The sequence below is a fragment of the Lissotriton helveticus genome, chromosome 4_1, assembly GCF_964261635.1.
Source record: "Lissotriton helveticus chromosome 4_1, aLisHel1.1, whole genome shotgun sequence".
Taxonomy (NCBI): Eukaryota; Metazoa; Chordata; class Amphibia; order Caudata; family Salamandridae; genus Lissotriton; species Lissotriton helveticus.
Window position 1 is genome coordinate 255,152,420 of NC_136063.1, and position 25,993 is coordinate 255,178,412.

Consider the following 25,993-nt stretch of genomic DNA (forward strand, 5'->3'; position numbering starts at 1 on the left):
AGCAACCATCAATTTCTGCTACCAGAGAATTGATCCAGCGGGCTATAGAAAATATATCATAAACTACGCTACCCAACTTCATAACCTATAAACAAAATTCTATACTAAATATGGACCCATTTATGAACTTGATATATTTTGGGCCTACTGAATCAGGTGGTCAGAATAAATCTATATACACATTATCTACACATTATATACATATTTATACATTTGCAGAAAGAATATTGTCATTAGAATAAAACCCAACCATTTAGACGACCACCATAGGCGATGTGATTTAGCTAAAGGTAACCTACACTTCTGAATAACCAAGACCAGCTTGTTTGTCAAAAGTAAGATTTTATTTTCTAAATTATGGTATATAAGTTGTAAGTTTTATAAATGAAATTTATTTGTAATATAGCAAGCATGATAGTAAGAAAATTGAGAAAAATACAATTTAAGCAATTGAATCAGTTTAAAGAAATTATATAAAATTTAGCATTTCTAAAACCTATTTCCCTAACTGAGCTAAATAAACAGAAATTAAAGTAAAGATCTTTGAGGATTCTTACATGCTCCACGCAAAGTCCAGCAGCACGTCACCCTCATCGGAAAGTCAGAAAGCAGCAGCCAGCCCAACCCTAAGGGCATGACTTTTTATACCTTTCTACACTAACTAAACTGGCAAAGGAAAGTTTTCAGAAATACTCGACGTCCCATTGGCTGAGAGTGACAAGTGACATGTCACCCGTTTCTTAAAAAGTTCCACAAAATCATGTCTTACAAAGACCATTGTCTCTTCCACGTGAAGCCAGAGGCTTCCTTCGATTGCAACTTTGTATTAAGTCATCCTCGCAGCTTCCATAGTCTTTCAGCGCAACTTCCGCGGATGCCAAGTTAAGGACTGACAAAAAGTTCACTTTCAACCTTGGCCATATCCGACAGAATGATGTCAGCTCATCAGTTTTTGCTTTGTGAATGCAGCCTCAATAAACGTTTTAATTCAGAATGGGCGTCTCGTGACTTTCTGCAGAATTATGGATCAGCTTTTATTTTGCGGCTCAAATAGCTAGGCCTCAAAAGCAGGCAACTTATGATTTCTAATATAAAACAAACACAAGAAAAGTATTAATGTAAGAAATAAAGTATTTTCTGTATCCACCCCATGGTTTACTAATTAATTAACCCACCCTATTAATCAAAATGTTACCTAGCCATTGCAAACAGATAAAGCAGCGTTTATATTTACCAGTCTCCGTTTTTCAATGAGACCCATATGCACCTAGAATAGTAGAAATGACATTACGCAGACAAGGAAAAGCAAAACAAGCACATGCTTATTTAAGTTTGCAGCAGTTAGTAATGACAAAAACGAAAACAATAAATTATTTTATTATTTTGCACGAATAAAAAGATGCAACAAATATGCACGTTTATGAGCACACATGTTAGTCCCCCCACGTGTAAAGTTTAATCTAAGTTGTGTTAGTACGACATATCACAAATCATTAATAATTTTATTCATGTTATGGAAATGTGACTTTGCGAGTTTAAACAAAATTTTGTTTTCTATCTCGCTCCATCAGAGGAATAGCCTGATTTGTGTATAAGGATGCAGAGTATTCCCTAAACCACGCTGCAATCTGGGTGTCTTCTTTTTATTGCCTTTCCATCTTCCAACAGGAGCTCATCCACCTTAGCAGACTGTCACTGGGCTAGGAGTTTGGTTTTCAAAAGTCTCCCACATCTATTCCCATTGATGTAAAAGGAGTGCTTTAACTGAAGTATGGAGTACTCGCCCCTATCTAGATCTAAGCTTGCCAATTCTTTCAGAACAGTCTCCAGTTCACGCCATATTCTGGGGACCCCAGTACGGTGGTGTATATGCTCTAGTTCTCTAATCTTTCTTTGGAGTTCCTCTCCTTTAATTTCATGGCGACGATTTTGAGCCGCTGAGATTGCTATGATTTCTCCTGTAATGACTGCCTTTAAGGCATCCCATAAGAATTAATCCAAGTGGGCTTAGGTTTTATGAGCATGCAAGAAGAATGTGTAGTCTCGTATTTGGGGATGTGAGGTCCTCTACACATCTATCAGTCCCACCTCTCTCAACCAATATTTCCCCTCCTCAGACAGTTCACCCTCTTCTCCTCCTCTGGCAGTAGAACGGTCCTAAGAGTTATTAAAGACGACATTGAAGTCTCCTCCAATCAAGGCTAAACGGTCCTGGGATGTAAGTGTCTCCCCAACAGCCAACCGAAGGAACTGCTCTCACCCTTCGTGCGGTGCGTACAAAGAGCCCAGGGTAATGTTTCTTGTCCCCAGCCATATATCATACACCAAAAGGCGACCTTTGAGCTCAACAAGTTTGGGCCCAATTGCACCCTGAAAACTTTGTGCGAAGATTATCGCCACCCCTGCTGCCTTACATCCCATGAAGGAGAAGCACTGGTGAGGGAATGCTCTATATTTGAGTCTGTGAGTCCCTAGCAAGAAGGTGAGTCTCTTGCATGAGGCAGGTATCTGCCCTGGAATTCTCAAGGTAAGATAAGATGGCCCTCCTTTTAACTGTGTTATTAGTCCCTTCACATTAAGGGAAAGCACTTTTAGAGAATCACCCAGGGACACAGTCCGGTCGTGCTAAGTAATTGGGCATATCCCCACAACCTTGTTGGTCAGTGTTGTGAATGGCTATGTGGATGGCTTCCAAACTGTGAAGGGACTGGCATGGGTTGGCCACCGCAGTTTCTAAGGCTATCACCGATCACGCTAATGTGAATTTGGACTGAACTTAACATAAACATTTAAACAAGAATACAAAGAGAAAAAACACTTTTCAGACAAGTCTCTGAGAGAGGTGGGTCTAGAGAGATGATTTTCACCACTCCTGGAGTAAGACAAAGGATGAGGTCCGAAGAGGCCATGGTCCTTCATATGAGGAGTCCCTCTACTCTGTGGCCACCGTGGACTATATACATGTGACATTGTTCATCATAGTTTAAGATCAGTTTCTTCATCCATGTGGCCTTGCTACGAGTCCCGAACCAGACACTCCAAAACTGCCTTCCTTTCTAGGACTATTGTAGCTAAGTCAGGCTTGGTGGGCCCTCTGCCCCGCAGTCTCCTCATCTATCTCGCATGCCCGCCAGACCCAGATCACGCACCCAACTTGTTCCCTTCAGAGCTTTCAGGAGGATCCATCTGGAGAAGGGTATAGGCTTCTTTAAGGGAACTAATTTGGTGGGTTTCCCCATTTCCATCCAAATATCAGTCAGAAGGGATGCCCCAATGCATAGGAGGTTTTGTGTTCTCTAAGGGAGGCAGTCACCGGTTAGAACTCCCTCCTCTTCGGAAAAGTGATCGCTGAAAGATCCTGGTAAATCTGAAGTGTCTGTACCCGCAATTGAACCTGATTAGTGTATCTTGTCTTTTGGAGGATTTGCTCCTTCAGGGGGAAGCTATGGACGCAGGCTAGAATGTCAGGAGGGGGCAAATGAGCAGCTCTGGGTGGGCCTGGGCCCACACAGTGGACTCTGTCTAGATAAATGTCAGAGGCCTTTGTATCCCCTAGGATCTGCATGAAGAGTTCAGACACATACTCGTCCACATTACCCGCATCTGCAGCCATTGGAACATTCCAGATACGAATGTTGTTGCATTTCGATCTATTTTTAAGATCCTCCGCGTGTGATTGGCGGTCTATCTGCTGGTCAGTGAGGCATCTGAGTTCTTCTCTGAGCTGCTCTATCTCCTCATACCTTAGTGATCTTGTGGTTCTCCAAGGCATCTAGCCCCGATCTCAGATAGCTCCCTCCTTAAACCCCTTGAAGGTTGTGCGCCAGATCGGTCTTGATCGATTTTAAAACCTCTCGCAGGGAGGAGAACACAGCATCCATATACGACCTGGAAACCGGTGTGTTCCCACCATCCTCCTCAATCTGGAGCGTCAGGCCTCCAGTGGCTCCAGAGATATCCATTGTGATAGGTATGGACTGCTTAATGAGCATGTCTTTCACCAAGTGATCTTTTTTAACCCTTTGCGTTGTCATTTCTGTTCCTGCCTGTGCCAGTCACTGGGCAGTATGCTGGCCCTTAGCGCTTATATTGCAGAGGTTAGTATATCCCGCGGTTCCTGCATCAGGAAGGTATGCAGCCTGGAGGAGGTAGGTGGCAGTGAGACCTTCTAAATAGGCGGGGCGTCTTGCGTCCAGTGGGGACCTGGGTCATTCCGATTCCCGCGATTTCTGGTGAGGTACGAAGGAAGCCGACTCTAAAACAGGGCACTGGGTGACACCAGTGGCTGAAAAAGAAAAGAAATAGGAGTAGCAGAGGAGCCCTCGTAGGGTGGCAGGTTAAAGCTGCAGTGGGGATAAAGGGGGCCCATAACCAAGGCCGTAGATCCTTATAGCCAATGTTTTAGGGGCCTGGGATGGGTTGAGCTGTGACTCTCCAAGCCGGAGAGTAGCCAACAGTTATAGGAGTCAAGATTTCAACAGGGCGACAGGTGCGAAAACCATGCTCCAGCCCAGGGGCCGGGAATAGGGACCAGATCCAGCTTCATGATACCACAGCCGATCGCCCCTTACCTTAGTTAGTCGAAATTCCACCGGGCCTGCCAGCCATAGATCAAGAGACAGTGTCCCAGGGCGTGTCCTGCACTCCCCCACTTCACCGGAGTCCCCCGGGCGCGGCAATTGTGGTAGCAGGGCCAACCAGCTGAGGCAGCAGAATGAGCTCCAGACAGTCACAGTGTGTCTTACAGGGGCCGATGGGCAGACCTCTCAACTGAAGCCAGCTTAGCCTCGGTAGGCCCAGTCCAGAGAACTGCGTTGCAGCAGCAAATGTAGGTGGGGCCGCTAGCATAAACAAAGCCACCACCACCAGGCAGTAGCTCGGTGGGCCCAGGGCAGCTACAGTGCTGTGGGCAGCCTGCCGGGCCGCCGCACCCGCTCCCGTCTCTGGGGGCCACAGCGGGACGCCAAATGGAGCCCCTTTCAGGGTCAGGAGGTAGGCACACACCAATAGGGACCTCAATCACAGCAGTGATGCAGGAAGCAGGAGGGCCGCCACGAGCAGTGTCATAGCAGCACAGGCCCGTCTCCCCCCCTGAGAATGGAGAGGGGGGGCAGATGCCTGGATCTCAAGAGTTCGGAGACAGACTCCCGGAAGTCTCTGGATGTTTGTGATGTGGTCCGCAGCGTCTTTTGACCCAGTCCAGATCATCTCGGCAGGTCTCAAGGTGGCGGGAGTCGCACAACGCAGATCCCGGCAGTAGCCAGCGAGCCGTCCTGCTGCGGCGAAGAACAGTTTCTCTGTGTCCTGCACCGCCCATGGGCACTCGGCAGTCAGGCAACCATTGGAGAGGGGATCACGAGTCCCGAAGCCAAGGAAAATGCAGGTAAAGGCTGCAGAGGAGCAGAGACACAAAAGAACATGTCTCACTCCATAAGCAGCCAGGCCACACCCCCTAGGATTGCTTAAAAACCATATGGTAAGTTCTCCTTGGGTCCTGGATTTAATGACCCAGGAGACTTTCTATTTCTTCATTGTTGCTGAGGGGGCTGCTGCACTCCATGCTCTTCAGTGATGAGATCAATTGTGTCATTTGAGATGGCATCAGGATTGTCATAAATGATACCTTAAAACATGTCATGAGCGATGTAATATGTGAGCTTGTGATCAGTGCATTGCAGGGGCACAAGTTATAGGTAGCCCTCTTAACTATAACTGCTGAATTTCTGTGTTGTTTTAGTTCAAAACTTTAATGTTGTCACTGACATGTTTAGTTCATCATTGCATAATTTTTACCTTTGGCTTTTGCATTAAATTTCTATGGATTAAAAAAAAACAGATCTTTTTATCACACTAACTAGAACGTTAAACTAGCCTTTGTTTTTTTCAGTGCATTTCCAGGGTTTTAAAAAAAAAATAAAGTAATATTTTATTACCATACATAAAGCCAACTCTGGCCGTGCATGGCCTTCGGCCAGGGCTTGTTGCCAACCCACCTGGAGGCAGCCAACCCCCACCCCCCAGCATCCCCAAGGATTTATGGGGCAATACCCTGCCCTGAGGCTATCTTTTTTTATCATGCCCTAGAACAATCGTCCCTGCAGCAAAAGGCTTATCTTCTTCTTTTTTTCTTTTTTCCAGATTGGAAAGCTCTGCCCCTCATATGGGGCACCGAGACAACGGGGCAACACAGGAGCTAAATCAGTGGGCCCAAGCAAGGTCCCCATCCAGTCAACACTGTGCTGTACCAGTATGAAAGCTGGCAGTCTGTTTCCCTCCTGTCGTCTTTGCAGGCGTGCTCCTGGTATGCTGCACCCCCTGTTCCTCCAGCCACAGGCACAGGGAGTGGGAGACTGGTGAAGCCTGATGCTTCCTAGTCTTTAGTCTTACTGGAGGTGGCCTGATCTGGAACAAGCTGGAACAAGCTGCATTAATTCTACATTCAGTCGCTTGGGACATGGGGTCTCCTGCAGACACATTGGTGCTAGAGTTTCACTGCACTCTTTTCCTTTTTGTGTCGGTCCCAGCGGTGATGGGGCAGGGAAAATCTGAGCAAAATAGGGGGGATTGCATGTGCAGTTTTTTCTCCAGGGTCTTGGCCCTCCTCAGGGAATTTGGAAAACTTATGTTGCAGGATGCCACGTATACCTGATCCCAGCAGGCTCTTGCATGGCCAAACTTTTCTCTTTGTTTTATCTGGTCTGGCTGTTTTGGGCCATTTTTTATAAATAATTTCTTTATTGGTATTTCCTCAGAATTAACATAACAGCTTGCAAACAGCAATTCACCTTGCCTCCTGTACTAGGATAACAAAATGTATTTTTCAGCACTCTGGTATACATGACCCCATCAAAGTACGTATCAGGTCAGGGCATCGTCATATTTTAGGAGTAGGGGAAGGAACAAGGACCAAGAAGAAAGAATGAAGAGCAGTGTGAAAAACAAAAGGAAACATCAACAACCAATGAAAGAACCATACCCGTTTGCCCTTTTGCTTCTTATGTATCTTTTGCAACTTTCTAACAGAGTATTATGCAAGGCTCAATTCCATCTTATCCACCACAATCAGGCCCCATTGTGTTATTGGTTACAACAGCAATGTCAGCAATATGTGCTAAGTTCCCCCATCATTTCCAGAGACGTTTTTAATGATGTTGGGCTCATTGTAATCATTGTGGCAGCCTATAGCCACTAGTAAAGACCATTGATGGCCGTGTGGCCTCTAAAATACCCTTTCTTGTGGGAGCTTCTAGAAGATTTGTTTCTTCTTTGCTCTTCCTCCATTGAGCTCAGAGCCTGACCTCCTGCCCTTTAGCTCCTGATCAAGAACCTGTCCTCTGTCCAGTGCCTGGTGTTTTCCTCAACCTGGGGTCACCTCCAGAAGCACCCCACAGCCCTCAAGGGAGAATACTCTCCCTGCCATCACTCTTAAGGTCCCATGGCCTCCTTTGGTTCATTGCAAGGCACCTGTGTGACAGAGGTCAGGGGGTTCAAAATACAAAACTATGTTATCCCCGTGCACTCGGTTGAACTGATGAATGTATACAGTTTTTTCAAAAATAGCGTTGGCGCCACATCTGACACACGGAGTCTGACCGTGCCTTGGAAATCAGTGACGTGGTGTGGGCGAGGTCAGGGGGTTGCCACCTGATGAGGATTAACCTTCTGCAGGCCCAGTCCTTAGAAATTGAAGGCAAACTATACCCCTCTGGGGGCCCCAGCAGGGCCATCCCTTTACTCTCCCTCAGAAGGAGGAGGAATGCCATAGGCTCTGGAGAGGTGAATCTACAGACTCCAATCTAGCACAAGTCTAGGGTGTCCCAGCACCCAAGAGAGAGGTTTGGTCCTTTTTAGCGCCCTACAAGACCCGTCTGTTCATTCTCTTCCTCTAACCCTGTGAAGAGTTTTTTTTTTAAGCAGTTGGAAAGTTCCAGAAGGTAGGCACCTCTGTCCAGTCTTAGGATAACACACCTGTGTCCGAAGTTGCCTTCACAGCATTTTTATACATTCTAACATAGTGACTTGAAATAGCGGGGGGAAGCTTCTCCTGTGATTGGCTCAAGAGGTCTGGATTTTTCTCATTTGTTCTCCTTGGGAAGAGCCCGTCTTAGCCTGGTGCATTGTAAAAAGGTTATTAGCATATGTAGATTCTGTCCTCGTCATGTCTCTCGCCAGGAACCAGTGCCTAATTCTACTGGAAAGGCGGGATTTTACCTCCAGAGTCTGCTTACCATTCTCTAGAATCCCGTCACAGGCTGTCTGGACCTTTTTACCTGTCATAGAGTGTATTAGGCAACCTAGTCACAGCAAACAATTCAATTATCCCAATATCCAATTGCTTTTCCCAAAGAACCACTGACTAAAACTGAAATTAAAAGGTTTATTACATAACCAAAAATAACTGGAGATACAGACACCTCAACAAGAGGTTCAGAAGATAAACCGGTACTAATACAAACATAATCCTACGGAAAAGTCTCAAGCGGCTAATGAATAGGACCAGGATCAATTCTAGAATCATCAGACTAAACAAGATTGCTATAACTTGAGTTCTGGTACTCATCAGGATAATAGACATATATTCAAATTAGTCTGTCCCTACTCTATGCTAAGTGACATCCCTACTCAACAATAGCCCAACCTAACCAAAAGGTGTCAGCCGTGGAGACTTCCAACAGAAGTTCGCCACCTTCTCTCTTAGACTAGAATTTCCATCACCGCTGCTAAGCTCCTTGCCCATGAGACCGCTCTCTCTAGCTCCTCAGCTCGTCTGCTCTGCCTCCACCCTCGGGGTGCTGTCCCTAATACAAACCCCACAATGTAAAGGTCACGCCTATAGGTACGCCCCTCTAGAAGGTGTTGGATTCTGTAAAATTCCACATGGCATGGGACCATCCTTGTCCGTTCAAACGTCCTTGGGTCCCAGGCTCTTCTTCCTTTCAAGTCGCCTTCTTGAATTCCTGGTCTACTCCTCCATGTCTGAGTCTAGCATCCTAACCCTCATACACAATGGGCCCTTCTACTCTACTATCTGCTCGATGAGGCGCCTGCAAAGGAATACACCCAAATAGCTCACAGTCTATAATAGTTGCAACATTTTCTAAAAGGTTCTTTTATAAATCATTTCTACAGTTAAATGTTAAGCAAGACATTTTCCAACAAGCCTGTACCCATTCACTGAACTAGGCCTCTGCTTGACTTACAGGCCCAGCGCTTTGTATTAACACTTTTCTTGGTTTACAAGGCCTCCAACCTTATACTGCAAATGCATTGGCTCCAATTTAAGCAAATTATCGAGTACATAAAGCATGATTATACATTTCGCTGTAATCCATCCGAAGGCACGTTAATAAATCAATTAACACTTCTATCAATAGTGAAAGAATTCATTTCAAAGCATCTCTACATTGCAGTAAGCATGGGATTGCACTTTGTAACTCTAGCTCTGCACATTTTCTGATACCAATTTATTCTAATGCTTTGTCATATATCGCATCTAAACATGATTAAACGTCCTCTATATATACGGGTGCTGACTACTTGTACATATGCTGCACCCCTACAAATTTCACTGCAAATGGCGCTCTCTCAGTTCCCCCCTTTGATGACCCGTGTCATCACCACACTCACATCATCCTCAGGGTAAGAACTAAGCTAAACAGAGCTTGTGGCCATTTTCCCTCTTTTGAGCATCTCCAATGCCCTCAAACTGCGATATTGATTGTCTTGCAGTCTTTCCATTCGCATCTCTTGCGCTCTCATTGATCTCGCCAATCTGTTCGATCTATACCACTTGTACATTCTCACTGAACCCCACAAGGCAATCACACATGCCACTGCTATGATAAGGGGTTTCAATACAAATCCAAGGAAACCCTTTCCTAGGTTGGCAAACCAGTTTCCAACCTTTCCGAATCCCTTGCCAACGGTCTCCCATGTATTCTCTTGGGTCAAATCCTCGATCTCATAATGGATTGCAGTAATGTTGGTGATATATGTCTCCAGATCCTTAGAGTTGTCTGGTATATAAGTGCAGCATTCCTGAATCTTCAAACATTTACATACTCCGCCCTCCTTTGCTAGTATGACGTCTAGGGCAAGACGGTTCTGTAAAACCATTGTCCTTATCGACAACATCTCACCCTCGACCAACACTAATGGCTTGGCTGTATTCATTGACAGCCCATCCACTACAGTTGCTAACCGCCTTATCTTAATGTCATTCAAAATGACCCCTAACATAGGTATCGCTGCTCCAAACACATCTCCAATAATTGCTCCAGCATTCTCTCCTCGCTTTACCCTCCTCTGGGACCCTCCCTCCAAGAGAGCAAAATCCTCAGTATGGTAAATCTTGGGGAAGATAATTGCTAGGTAACACGTTCCATACCACTTCTCTGGCAATCTCACATACGCATTCCTTCCACAGACAAAATATACCGTAGGGATCACCTGCACCACACTCTTCAAGAAGTCCTTTGTATAATACTCCAATGTAAAGGTATGTTCGCATGTAGTATGGCCCACATAGACATTTTCATTGTATGTCTGTGGTCTGTGCAGGCACAGCTTCCCCTTCTGAACCTCATCTAGAGCTATTGGACCATAACTCAATCAATCAATCAATCAATCAATCATAGCATTTATATAGCGCACTACTCACCCAGAGGGTCTCAAGGCGCTGGGGGAGGGGGGTCCGCTACTGCTCGAACAGCCAGGTCTTGAGTTGCTTCCTGAAGGCGAGGTGGTCCTGGGTCAGGCGGAGGTGGGTGGGGAGGGTGTTCCATGTCTTGGCGGCGAGGTAGGAGAAGGACCGTCCCCCTGTGGTGGCTCTTCGGATGCGGGGGACGGCGGCTAGGGCGTGGCTGGTCGATCGAAGCTGGCGTTTGGGAGCGTAGAAGTTGAGGCGGCTGTTGAGGTATCCTGGGCCTTGGTTGTGTAGGGCTTTGTGTGCGTGGGTGAGGAGACGGAAGGTGATTCTCTTGTTGACCGGGAGCCAGTGCAGGTTTCTCAGGTGTCCGGAGATGTGGCTGCGACGGGGGATGTCCAGGATGAGTCGTGCTGAGGCGTTCTGGATCCGCTGGAGTCTCTTCTGGAGTTTGGCGGTGGTTCCGGCGTAGAGGGAGTTGCCGTAGTCCAGACGGCTAGTGACGAGGGCCTGGGTGACCGTCTTCCTGGTCTCGGTGGGGATCCACCGGAAGATCTTACGTAGCATGCGCAGGATGTTGAAGCACGACGAGGAGACGGCGTTGACTTGTCTGGTCATGGAGAGGGAGGAGTTCAGGATGAAGCCCAGGTTGCGTGCGTGGTCCGTTGGTTTGGGTGCGCTGCCTAGGGCGGGGGGCCACCAGGAGTCGTCCCAAGCGGCGGGTGAGGCTCCCAGGATGAGGACTTCCGTCTTGTCCGAGTTCAGTTTCAGGCGGCTGTTCTTCATCCATTCGGCTACCTCTTTCATCCCTTCGTGAAGGTTGGTCCTGGCGGTGGCGGGGTCGTTGGTGAGGGAGAGGATCAGCTGGGTGTCGTCGGCATAGGAGATGATGTTGAGGTTGTGCTGGCGTGCGATGTCTGCGAGGGGGCTCATGTAGACGTTGAAGAGGGTTGGACTGAGCGAGGAGCCTTGAGGAACGCCGCAGATGACTTCGGTGGCTTCTGATCTGAACGGGGGAAGGCGGACTCTCTGTGTCCTTCCGGCGAGGAAGGAGATGATCCACTCCAGTGCCTTCTCCTGGATTCCGACGTTGCTGAGGCGCTGCACTAGGGTACGGTGGCAGACAGCGTCGAAGGCCGCGGAGAGGTCGAGGAGGATGAGGGCCGCTGTTTCTCCGTTGTCAAGCAGCGCTCGGATGTCATCGGTGGCTGCGATCAGGGCGGTCTCGGTGCTGTGGTTGGCCCGGAAGCCAGACTGCGAGGGGTCGAGGGATCCGCTCGTCTCGAGGAAGGCGGCCAACTGCTTGTTGACGGTCTTCTCGATGACTTTTGCAGGAAACGGGAGCAGCGAGATGGGGCGGTAGTTCTTGAGGTCGGTGGGGTCGGCCGATGGCTTCTTGAGTAGGGCGCTGAGTTCGGCGTGCTTCCAGCTCTCCGGGAAGGTAGCGGTGTCGAAGGAGGTGTTGATGATGTCCCGCAGGTGGGGTGCGATGACAGCGTCGGCCTTGTTGAAGACGTGGTGAGGGCAGGGGTCGGTCGGAGATCCGGAGTGGATGGAGTTCATCGTGCGGACGGTGTCTTCGGTGCTGATCGGAGTCCAGGCACGGAGGGTGGTGGTGGGGGGCGGTGGTTCGGTTGTGGCGTTCGTCGGTTGAGTGCTGAAGCTGTTGTGTATGTCCGCGATCTTGTTGTGGAAGTAGGAGGCGAGGGAGTTGCAGAGGTCTTGCGAAGGGGTGATGTCGTTGTTTCCGGCGTTGGGGTTGGAGAGCTCTTTGACGATGTTGAAGAGTTCCTTGCTGTTGTGTGCGTTGTTGTCCAGTCGTTCCTTGAATGCAGTTTTCTTGGTGGCGTGGATGAGTTGGTGGTGTTTTCGGGTGGCGAGCTTGAGGGCAGTCATGTTGTCCGGTGTTGGGTCTCTGCGCCAGGTTCTCTCGAGGGCTCGGCAGTTCTTCTTGGAGCTCTTGAGTTCGTCGGTGAACCATGGGGCTTTCTTGCTGCCGGGTCTGCTAGGCGGGGTCCTCAGGGGGGCGAGCTCGTCTGCGCAGTCGCTGATCCACTTCGTGAGGTTGGTGGCCGCCTGGCTAGGGTTCGTTGTGCTGGTGGGAGGGTTCATGCTCAGGGAGGTCGCGAGCTGGTCGGCTGTGATCTTGTTGCAGCTCCTGCGAGCCACCTGTTGCTGGTGGTGGTGGATCGTGGTCCTTCGGAAGCTGAAGTGGACGCAGCTGTGGTCCGTCCAGTGGAGTCCGGTGGCGTGGCTGAAGGCGATGTCCTTGCTGGATGAGAAGACCGGGTCGAGTGTGTGTCCGGCGTAGTGGGTGGGGGTGGTGACCAGCTGCTTGAGTCCCAGGTTGGCAAGGTTGTCCAGCAGGGTGGTGGGGTTGCGGTCGTTGTTGTTCTCCAGGTGGAAGTTGAGGTCCCCTAGGAGGATGTAGTCAGAGGAGCGGAGTGCGTGCGGGCTGATGGCTTGTGTTTCTTCTCTGATGACTTGTGTTTCTTCTCTTCTTCGGTCCAATCTACCTTTCCTTGTCCTGAATCTCGCAACTGTTTTGCTTCGTGTACCTGTCTTCCACCTGCTCAATGAACTTCTTTTCTACCTCTGACAATGAACAAGTCAAATTGTGTCGGTGTGCATATGGGGTGTCTAGCTCTTGTGTGGGAATGAAAAAATATCCCAGTCTGTCTTCTGACTTATAATAGTCCCACTTATTCAGGTGCTTGTAATTAGGGACTTCTGGTAACACAGCATCATAATTAGAAAAATAATATTCAAAATGATTCCGTCCATATAATATGCTAATCAACAAACGACATGAAATTCCATATGTCAATGGAAGGTGATGGTATCTGATACCCTCATCTACTGAAGCTGGCAATTGCATACACACGTAACAGTCCTTCGCATCCATCGCATCAATGTATTCATACAGCAGCTTTGCATATGCGTTCTGCCCAAAATTTCCTTTAGACAGATCTGTATGTAACCTACGACTTTCTGCAGCCAGCAAGGCCTTTTCTCTCTTTTCCCTTTCATCCTTCTGACTAGGGGTGTCAGGTGCCTGGGTTCCCTCAGCCTTCTCTACTTGTTCGTGTGGTGCAAAATAGGAAACCGAAACTACTATAACTATAAGGAGGATCACTCCTGCTAAAAGGGTGCCCACAATGCACTTAGCTCTACGATTCGAGTTTCCAGGCGCCATGGTCTCAGCACAAGCAGTTCGTTCTCGGAAAGCACCCACAGTCTCTTTTCTTTGTTACTTGAGTCTTCTTGAACCACACCTGGCAACAGAAGTTCCCGTTTCAGTTCTTCTTTTACTTCAACATCAGACAGCCCTAACCCTTCTCCGTCCTCTGTGGAAAGTCCCTACATTTCTTCTTCTTCCACTCGGCTCTAGGTTAGTTTCAACAGCTTATTCACAACAGTCTTTTCAAAGTGTTTTTTTCCAAAGCAAACTACTAAAAGTCAATCAAATTCAAAAGTTCAAAGTTCAGTTCTCGGCTCTTAATAGTCTATGATTATACTTGATCTGATTGCCTGCAACACGTAATCTAAAAGTTCCATGCGGAGCACAACTTCATCATAGGCTGGCACATCCGGAACAAAGGTAGGAAATATCAGTCTATCCAGGAGTAAATCACGTATCTTGCTTAGGAGAGGGGGATTAGGAATGGTGAGTGTCAGTATACCTTCAATTTCAAGTCCAGGTACCAACAACATCACTTCCAGCTTAACATTGGGGATTGTGCTGGTCACCGCCACTGACCTCACCCTCCCGGACCTCAGTACTCCTGGCATTGGTACTCCTAGCATAGGTAAAAGGGTAGGTCCACTTTGGAGTGGCGTATCGTTTGCAAGGTACTCGCACCCTCATTGACCTTCTCGGACCCCTCTGCTCAGCTCCTTGTTCTCCCCCTTCCAGATCAGATTCTTCGGACACAGGGGCAAATTCTCTTTCAGAAGCCAATCTCACATTCATTCGCCTCCGTCTCTCGGGCCAATGAGCTTCTGCACCTCTTGCCCGTCGGCCTCTTGTTTGCACACCCTGTTCGTCCTCCCTGTCAGCCTCTTCCGCACTCAGATCGCCTTCTCCGCCACTTCCCTCTTCTAGGGCGGATTCAGTGTCGCTGTCGTCGTGGTCATATACAGCCTGAACAGGGGAGTCCCCAACTTCCACTGGCACCCCCACAGCTTGACTTGTCCCCTCTCTCGGATCCTCTTCTTCGTTATTGTTCTCGTCTACGAGAGGAGCTGTCCCTTCTGCGGGTGCTGGAACTCGTCGGGTGTGAGAAGCATGGACCCAATTTGGCAATCCACCGCACTTCACAGCAGTAGTGGTGATTAGAATCACTTGGAAAGGTCCTCTCCAACGTACGTCCAAGCAGCTCTTCCTCACGTGTTTTCTTACTAGGACTCAGTCACCCGGGCACAGGTCGTGACATAGGTCGCTAGCAGCCGGAACTTCAGCAGCCTGCACCTGAAGGGACACAGAACGGATGACATCAGATAGTCCTCTGCAATAGTCAAGAATCACATCATCTGTGATATTCAGCAAAGCAGTTGTAGGAATAGAAGGCAGTCTCATAGCCCTCCCCATGAGTATTTCGTGTGGTGAGAGTCCTGTCCTCCTATCTGGGGTACTACGCATACTCATTAGTACCAACGGCAGTGCATCGGGCCATTTCAGGGACGTGGATGAGCACACTTTTGCCATTCGGGCTTTTAGGGTTCCGTTTATCTGCTCTACTATGCCAGAAGCCTCTGGACGGTAGCTACAATGCAGTCTTTGATCAATGTTCAGGGCAGAGCAGAGCATCTTCACTACTTCGCTATTAAAGTGTTTTCCTCTGTCCGATTCCAAGGAGGTCGGAACCCCGAATCGTGGCACCAATTCCCTCAACAATAGTTTGGCTACAGTGAGTGTATCGCACCTACGAGTGGGATATGCCTCAACCCATCTAGAGAACACACACACAATCACCAAGACATACCTGAGGCTATTACATCTTGGTATTTCAATGAAGTCTATTTGCATCCTGTAAAAAGGTCCGCCAGGCCTTCCAATGTGACTCAGTGTAACTGGTGTTCTTTTCCCAACATTTATCTGTTGACATGTCACACATCTCTGACATACTGCTTCCGCAGCCTGTCTAAACTTGGGATTATACCATGTTTGCCTGAACACACGCAACATCGCATCTCTTCCCAGATGCACCGGACCATGTATCTGTCGTGCCATCACACTCACTAGCTCATTCGGCAACACAGCTCTTCCATCAGCCGAAACCCACATGTCCAAGTCTCCCTTAACACAGCCAGCCAATTCCCACACCTTTTTCTCATAATCTGACGTCTGTCCTTGCATATCTCTCAACTCTGCCCATGTATCTGCCATCTCAAGCATCATGCTTAGTTCAGTTCTTTCCCTTGGTCCCTCAATGTTTTGTTCAGTAAAGGAGTATCCCTGCTCCGCACAGTAGCGTGCAACTTCATCAGCATAATTATTCCCCTTTGACATGAAATCATCGCCTTTGGTATGAGCCGCACATTTTACCACTGCTATTGCTGCAGGACCTTGCAAAGCCTCCAGCAATAACCTGACGAACTCGCCATTCCTGATTGGGGAGCCCGATGATGTCATGTAACCCCTCTGAGACCACAACTGGCCGAAGTCATGGACCACCCCAAATCCATATTGGCTGTCAGTGAAGATGGTGATCCGAATCCCGTTGGCTGCCAAACAGGCACGCGTCAACGCAATTATCTCAGCCACCTGCGCGTGTATTCCTTCCAGGCATGCTGCTTCAATTACTCCAGAAATAGTACAGACAGCAAATGCTGCTCTCAACTGACCAGTATTGTCTCTTATGCATGAGCCATCCACAAAGAAAATTTCATCGGGGTCTGTCAATGGCACATCAACAATATCCGGCCTAGGTTTGGTGCATAGTTCAGTTACATCAAGACAATCATGGTCTTCCCAATCATCTTCTATATCATTTGGTAATGGCAACAAGGTAGCAGGATTCAAGACAGAGCACCTCCTAAGAGTCACATTCTCTGCAGCAAGTATAACCTGCTCGTAGCGTGTGAGTCTATTGTTGGTCAAGTGCTGCGTCTTGGTCCTGGTCATCAACAATTCCACAGAATGAGGTACATGCACTGTCAGTGGATATCCCATCAATATGCTTTCACATCTCTCAATGCTGACACCCGTTGCAGCAACGGATTTGAGACATCCGGGCAACGCTGCGGCTACTGGGTCTAAGGTAGCCGAAAAGTAAGCAACTGGTCTACGGACTCCTCCATGATCCTGCACTAAAACTGCCAAAGCACATCCCTCTCTCTCACAGCAGAATAATGCAAATGATTTGTTGTAATCAGGCATTCCCAGGGCCGGAGCAAGACACAAGTCCTCTCTCAACTCAAGAAAAGCCATCATACAGTCTGTGTCCCATGGTACCGGATCACTCACGTCCTTGTGCGTCAGTTTCTGCAGGGCTTTCGCTTTCAGGGAAAAGTTAGCAATCCATTGTCGGCAGTAGCCAACCATGCCCAGGAACATTCTAACCTCTCTTTGGGTCGAGGGCACGGTCATTCTCATGATCGTTTCAATCCTGTCAGGCGACACTTTCCTCTTTCCCTGCTCTATTCTGTGGCACAGATACTGCACTTCTTGCAGGCAGTACTGTAACTGGCTGGGGGACACCTTGTGTCCGTTCTCTCCCAAATGGTTCAGTAAGGCAATGGTGTCAATCCTACAAGCATCTTCTGTGTCTGACGCAACAAGGAGGTCGTCTATGTACTGTACGAGAACTGAGTTCTGTGGCAGTACCAGACTCTCGAGATTCCTTTTCAGCAACTGATTAAAGACCGATGGGCTCTCTGTATACCCTTGAGGGATACGGCACCATGTTAAAACGCGACTCTCTATTTTGAACGCAAAAAGATATTGGCTTTCCTCGTGCAGCGGGATAGAAAAGAAAGCCTGACACAAATCAATCACAGAAAACCATTCAGCTCGAAACGGTATCTGAAACAGTATTACTGATGGATTCGGCACCACTGGACAACATGGGACAACTATGTTGTTAATTTTTCGCAGATCCTGCACTATCCTGAACTTGCCACTCGGTTTCTGTAGCCCCATTATCGGAGAGTTACAGGGACTGCCCATAACCTCCTTCAGAATTCCCTGTCTGATCATGGATTCAATCACGGGTTTTATACCTGCAATTGTTTCTGGGGTCAACTTGTACTGGGGTGTTCTCGGGAATTCAACATTTGGTCTCACTTGAATTCTGACCGGCTCTACCCTTCTGATCAGTCCGATCTCTTCCCCCGTAAAGTCCCACACCTCTGGTGAGACTGAATCTCTCAAATCCCAAGGGAGCTCATCCACAGTTATAGCAGGGTACAATTTGATGCACTCATGCGTGTTTGAAACCTTAAAGTCAGCATCGTCATCATTAGTCTGCAATTCTACTCCCTTGGGGGTACAGTATATGGTGCAATTGAGTTTACACAAAAGATCTCTCCCTAGCAAGCATACGGGGCTGGAATCACACACTACAAACTGGTGTCTATCTCTAAAGCTTCCGATCTTTACTGGGACTGGCTCAGTCAGGGGGTTTGTCATCCTTCTGTTCGCTACTCCTACCACTTGAATGGTCTGTCCTGAAAGAGGCAAATTGGGGACTACTGCGGACCGCACAGTGGACCTGGAAGCACCAGTATCAACCAAGAAGGTGGTGGGGTGTCCGTCTACATCGGCCTCTACAAAGGGTCCCCTCTGATCTATCTCCAGCACTGCTCCAAGGGTACAGTCCTCCTCCCCATTCAGACACCGTCCTGACACTGGATCAAAGTAATAATGCTCGTCTCCCTCAACTATAAACGGCATCTGCTGGTAGACCTTGTTCCCTGTTGAAATCCTCGGTGGCTGGGGGACCGGAGCCCTAGGGGCTGACGTCCCCCCTTTTGTCATCTGGGGCTTAGTCACCGTCACCTTCCGTACCGGAGGGGCTTCAACTTCCTCAACTTCCTCCTCCTGTACCTGATTGTCAGGATTATGGGGGCACTCGCGTCTCCAATGCCCGACCTCATGACACTGATGGCACTTGGTCGTGTTTTTCAGAGTCGCTATGTCTATCCTAGGTCTCAGACCTTCTTCGTTGTCCCTTTTCTGTCCCTCTGCCTTCCTACCCACGGTGCCATTGCCTGACTGACCCTATCCTCCTTGCATCTGGACTAACATCAGTTTATCCTTAAGCTTCTTTGTCTTCGAGTCTATCTCATCACTGCAGTACCTCGCATACCTCAAAATCTCATCTAGAGGCTTGTTTTGCCAACAGATCAAATGTTGCTGTATCATGAGGCAGATGTCGGGCCTCAATCCCAGCACAAACTTGGATACAAACTGTCCCATATCCTTCGGATCCATCACATCTAATCCGCTGTACTGTTTGAAAATCAGCAATAGCCTCTCATAGTACTCGTGCACCGTCTCTTTTGGTTCCTGCCTGGTACGATCTATCTTTACCCAATCGATATCTTGTGGTGGTACTTTAGTTTTTAGCCACGTGATCGCCTGTTTGTACTTCGCCATCACCCTAGGTGACGGTCCATTCGTGGCAGAGTCACGTTCTGGCTATGCCATGGGCCATTCAACACTGACCTTGCATGCTATCCACAAATCGCTTGGAACCACAATGTCAAACAGTGTGTTTAAATCAATCCACAGTACCTTTGAGATTTTAACGAACCTCTCTACCTGCTTGTACCATTCCACTGGGCTCTCTCGCAACTTTGGGAAAGTGTTTGTAAAGGCAGCCAAATCTCCCCTGCTCCAGGGTACATGTACATATCCCCCATGAGCCACCTCTCTCAAGGGGTACGCTTCTGCATGCATCACCCCTCCTCCCGGGGATGTCTCGATAACGCTCCGCCTAACAGTCTTTTTCTTTGACCACCTTTCCTCCCATTTCTCCAACTGGGACCATGTTCGGATTCCCATAATCAGCTCCCTAATGTGGGTTTTTAATCCGATCACCCTCTTTTCTTCTAGGTCTTGATCTGAGTACTGTAACCTGTGGCCCCCCTCTGGGGTTTAGTTTTTGTCAAGTCTACCATGTACTTGTTTGCCAATTCAGAGAGTTTCTCATGAGCTATCCTAGCCTTCCGAGTGACATCCTTTGCCACAAACAACAGCTCATCTGGTTCGTACAGTTCAATCCTTTCTAGTGGCAGTGTACCTTCCACTATCTCCTCTACTTCTGATTTTAGTCTCAGCACATCTAACCTTCTTGCCTTTATTGCACTCTCAAGGTGCCTTGGTTAGAAGTTTCCTTAGAGTCCTTCCCTCCACCGTTCTGACTCCCTCTCCTGTTCTCTTCAGGTGTGTTAGGGGGAACCCTTCTACCTTCACACCCCTCGCAGTCCCACCCTTGTCTACTGTCTCCGGAGGTGTGATGGGACGTCCCCCTACTTCCCACCCCTCCGTGTTCCCATTCCTGTCTGCTTTCGCTAGCTCCACAGTGAGAACCCATCCTATTCTCCTCATTCTCTGACCCAAACACGTTCCTTGACCTGTCGCTTTGGGTATCCACAACTGTTTCCCAAGTTCTCAAATCTGGCCTTAACTTCCTCATCGACTTCGGCCTTGGTCCTCTCAGATCCATCGATCCCCTCCAACCCCCTCTGTCTTCCGAAGGGTCTGCCGATGCCACCAAAGGGGTGCTCCGATCTACCGGTCTGGGTAATGTCTTCCACCCATCCGCCACATTAGTTCTGTCTTCGCTGGCACTCCTCTCGCTCCCCTTCTGCAGTGGACTTTCAGCTTGTCTCTGTTCTGGGTTATACACTGATACTATGGGACCTATGGTAACAGGTACTGTAAGGGCATCTGGCAGTTTCTGAGAATGGACACCCTCTTCTACCCGAACTTTCTGTACAGTAAACCTTCCCACTACTCTCGTCACTGGGGAGTGTGGGGGTGCCTTTTCTCCTTTTTCTGGGGTATACTTATCCCCTGGGGTGTCCCATCCGTTCCCCATTGGAACCCCGCCTTCCCCCACTGGGGCTTCCCAGTGTTCTGCCGATGTTTGTATTCCCCCTGACTCGGGATTGTATGGGGGTGGCCTTTCCGACAACAGCCTCTCTATCAGGCTGTCGTCTGTCTCGCTGTCCTCATCCTCTGTGCTCTTGTTCTGCCCATCCCCTGCACTTTCCAGCAACGGATACAACTTATCTACTCCAATGGTCTGTACCCTCCACCTCTTCTCCATGGCATCCCATCTCACTTCCTGGACTGCCCTTACAGATCGTTTCACTCTTTCTTGTCTCCTATCTCTGTTCCTGTCGTGGGCTGCCCTGATCCATGCATTTAGCGCTTCAAACTGTGTTGGTCTGGGCAGAGGTCGCAATGCAGCCATAATCGCTTTCAACTGGTATAACACTTCTAGTCTAAACGTCCCATATTTAGGAAAAGTCAATTCCTCGTTTCCATCTGTCATCTTACACCAATTATCAAGCCACAATATGGTATGCAACCCAACATTCGTTGCCATGTAATAAGCTGGAGTATCCTCGGGTGGAGCTTCCTCCCCACCCCAAAGGTTCTATCCTGTTTTCTCCTTTGAAACATTTTCGCAACACTTTAAAGCATTTCATGATGAAAAACCACAACGTTTCCTCGTTTACAACACTCGTTGTACTTCCTGATGACAATCCACCAATCTCAGCGCGGCTTCACGCTAACCGCCCTATCCCAGCGCGGCTTCACACCGACCGCCCTATCACAGCGCGGCTCCTTCTGACGTCACTCGCCTCCGTTTCGCAGCAGTTCCCCTCCTTTCTCCGATGTCTCGCCGGTCACGCATACGTCCCAATCATACACTAGAAATGACTACTTCCGACCAAGCAACCACTTCCTTGACTGTACGGCCACAGTCTAACTGTAATTGTCACCCAACCGGCAAATGTCTGTCCGCGAACGGACAATCACCTCAACCGTTCAACACACGGTAACTTCCGACCAGCGTCCGTTACCCACGCTCCCTCTATCCTCGTCCTTCGGGCGATCAATGGTACCTCATGACCCCCTTACGATGGTCGACAATTACTTTGGGTGTTCGATACACCAGAACCACTTAAACTCCCTTTTAGCTTAAGATTTGCACCGGTTGCGCGCGCTCACAACCTGATCTCCTTTCACACTACCGGCATTCAACTCCGCAAGACATTACAACACAATGACACAACATAACACCGCAATCTAGCAACGCATGACCCTTTTCATACTCACTCTCCTTCGACCTGCTGCTTTCTGCCGCACTGTTACTCTCCGTCAGTTTCCATGGAACGCCATCCTCCGTCCGCGATTCTCTGGACGCTCTTCATTTGTTCTCTATGGGCCTCGGGGAAATCTCAACCTACTTCTAGATTACCCTTACTCCAGAAGATAAACCATCCTACACTGCTACCAACTGGAAAGGCGGGATTTTACCTCCAGAGTCTGCTTACCATTCTCTAGAATCCCGTCACAGGCCGACTGGACCTTTTTACCTGTCATAGAGTGTATTAGGCAACCTAGTCACAGCAAACAATTCAATTATCCCAATATCCAATTGCTTTCCCCAAAGAACCACTGACTAAAACTGAATTTAAAAGGTTTATTACATATCCAAAAATAACTGGAGATACAGACACCTCAACAAGAGGTTCAGAAGATAAACCGGTACTAATACAAACATAATCCTACGGAAAAGTCTCAAGCGGCTAATGAATAGGACCAGGATCAATTCTAGAATCATCAGACTAAACAAGATTGCTATAACTTGAGTTCTGGTACTCATCAGGATAATAGACATATATTCAAATTAGTCTGTCCCTACTCTATGCTAAGTGACATCCCTACTCAACAATAGCCCAACCTAACCAAAAGGTGTCAGCCGTGGAGACTTCCAACAGAAAAAACCACCGCAATGGAGCGCACACCGCTATCCCCTCCTCCGGATCGCCCCTCGGGATTCTGGTACTTGTAGTTCAGTAGTGGATCACCCAGGTGGGTGCAAGTCGGTACTTGTTGGACTGATGAATCTCTAGACCCGATACATGTCCCGGGTTTTTGGGTATCGCCCGAGACATGGCTCGGGTTTCGGGATAACTTCCCTCATCATTAGAGAAAATGGTTTAGGGGTGGAGGAGAAGGCCGCCAAACAACAGTCAATGGCCTCGATGCCCGAACCGGCACGCAGGGCAGCATCCAGGAGCCCGTCGGCTCAAAGCTCAAGGGAGCTAATTAATAAAAACCACCGCAATGGAGCGCACACCGCTAGCCCCTCCTCCGGATCGCCCCTCGGGATTCTGGTACTTGTAGTTCAGTAGTGGATCACCCTGGTGGGTGCAAGTCGGTACTTGTTGGACTGATGAATCTCTAGACCCGATACATGTCCCGGGTTTTTGGGTATCGCCCGAGACATGGCTCGGGTTTCGGGATAACTTCCCTCATCAGTAGAGAAAATGGTTTAGGGGTGGAGGAGAAGGCCGCCAAACAACAGTCAATGGCCTCGATGCCCGAACTTATTTGTACTATTTAATTGATTTAAAAATTAATACTCAGGAGGAATGTATTTAAATTCCTGAGTATTATTACACGTCCCTACCCTATAGCCCTTTATCACTTACATCCTGACCCTAAATTGTTGTGTTTCAAAGTTCTAGGCGCATATAAATTAATTTTCTTAGTAGTAATATGGGTATAAATTAACACTCAAGTATTACAATATTACCTAAATAATAGTACACTTTCCCGCTCTTAACCTTCATATCTGTTGCATCCTATACCTAATTCTCAGATGAAAAATAAAACGCTAGTTATTTTTCAGCTGCTGGCTTTGAGCCAGTGGGGCGATGCGCCTCCACCATTGTGGTCTGGTCTTAGAGACAACTTTACTTGCCTCTCCAAAACATACAGCTTGGGCCACTGAGGTACCTCACTTTACCAATTGCCTTCCTTCAATTTGAGTGACTGCACAATTATTTTTCACATTGTTCACTTCCATTAAGAATAGTTACTTTTTCTTCAGTCTCAAAGCTCTTTTAAAGTCTGCTTTTTTCTTTTCTTTTTGTATATTATTTTAAGAAATGCTATGTATTTTTCTTGCACTTCAGGTGTCCAATTAAATGGTTATATATTTCCTGTCTCCTTTGTATAAAGTTCTTCTTATAAAGTGTTTATGTGACAGTGTGGCATTGTCTGCATTTTTGAGTGCTTCATTGGGTAATGATTTCTTCTTATCTCCTTCCTAAAACAATACACTGGTAAAATGCATGTTTCAACTGAAACGTTTGTGCTTTTTTTAAACCAAAATAGCCACATTAATGAATCTGTTTTTTAAATATGATATGTTTCTTGTGTGCATATGTGACCACAAAACAAAATGCATTTCAAACTAAAAGGCTCAACATTCCCAAAAGTGCTGTAATGTCCTCTAGTCTTCCTGTTTCACCTTTTATTAAGTATTTGTTCATGTCTATGTTGAATAATCAAGTACCTCGTGTACAAATGTGGGGTGGCAAATCACTGAGTGATTTTTGCACACTAACTCGTTTGTGGCTCCACCTTCATTTTTCAACGTGACTGATGTACTAATCATGCCCATTCAGGAAGAGTTACAAAATCTGCTGCCTCAATATTTATAAGGCTATAGTGTTTTAGAAGCTCTCTGTGAATGGCCACAAATATAAGAATGGGGGCCTGCAAGAGACCTTTATCCATGCATACATATTCACCACATGACAATGTATATATATTTTTTTAAATCAGCCATAGTCCCTGTTAATTTCAGAGACATGGGCTGGTTCCAGGATAAATCATTGTCATGCAGTGCATGGCATCAGGTGCCTGCAGCCACCATTCAGAAGTGGAAACTGTCCTATGGGAAAGCTTCCACTTTGCAAAGCTGTTACCATCCCATTTCATGTCTCAGTAACTGGTCAATGGTTTGAGACTGCAATTGCATTTGCATAAAATTGATACTTTGCACACCAACATGCAAATGAGAGCTGGATTCCTAATACATTCCCATGTTCGGATTAAGTCACAAAAGGCACTTTGCAAGCCAGAAAGACTTTCATGACTCACAATGTGTTAAGTACTTTGCAACATACTGCACATCCTGAAACTTCTCAAATTTGCTGCTTTGCAAACGGACAGTAGTTTTGTGTATTTACCACAAAGTTCTGAAAAAAATATATATTGTGAATGACCAATAGAATCATGAGGCAAAGACCTTGGTAACAAAGCATGTGTTTCTGGACTAATCACTGGAAGGGGTCCGATTGGATTATCCCCCTCTTTATTCTAGGTTAAAATATGGTCACCGCCAGAGGCTTGTTTGATCAGAACTTGTATTTCTGATTGTCTGTTACTAGATGGGGTGGACCAAATACAATGGTTAAAGTATCTGAAGGTCACCTTTGATAGCCTGGGTATCCTTGATCTTTACAAGTCCCCTCATACAGTCGTCTCTAACCATAAATTACGCGCTAAAGATTTTTTCTTGGAGCACTGTATTAATAAACACATAGGCACTGCCCAGGCCAAGCAATCAATTGTTAATTATGCTGAAGTCTTAACAAACCGTGGCATAGGGCCTTATTTGAGGTGGATTATATCTTCTACACATCGCCACTGGCTGATCTAGTTTTTACTTTGCACTTTAAATTTGCTTTTCCTTCTCCTGTGGCATGAAATCAGGACTTATGTTTTGTGTGTATGATAATACCTTGACTCAAAGCACTAGCTACTTATTTCTGTTTTGCCTTTTGTATCAAGAGTCAAGACACCGCTTTTAGATGCCATTGCTGTGCAAGGCCAATGTGAGACAGTGCAAGGATAATCTAACTTTTTTGCAGTTCTGTGGTTCACTTGAAATTTGTTTTGCGGTTCTTAATTTTATAAAACCAGTGTCCCACATTAGGAAGAGATTTGAATTGTAATGGTTATTCTCTAAAATAAAAGTTTTAGATATGATTTAGTGCACCTGCTTTGGATTGTTAAACAACATTTTATTATAACATTCTTACATGAAAAACGGATATTGTTTATTACCCTTGTATAAGATGAAATTTTCAATTACGTTTTATTTTCTGGTAAGGCATTCAGCTGAACATAGTTTACTTTGACTTGACTAATCAATGTATGAGTGGAACAAATGTATCTCCCTGGTACGTCCTAAGCAAAGGCTGTGACAGCAGGCTAAGACTGTAATTCTTGCGGTAATATCTGCACCGACAGTAGATGTATTTTGAGAATAATTATCATTGCAGAAAATGCAATCAAATTACTGA

General features: G+C 47.2%; 1 protein-coding gene across 1 annotated transcript in view; it reads left to right on the forward strand.

The window, feature by feature from the left end:
- The window catches only part of LOC144827984 (extracellular calcium-sensing receptor-like), a 189,331-nt gene that overhangs the window by 162,174 nt on the left and 1,164 nt on the right, over positions 1–25,993 (forward strand). The window lies entirely within an intron of this gene.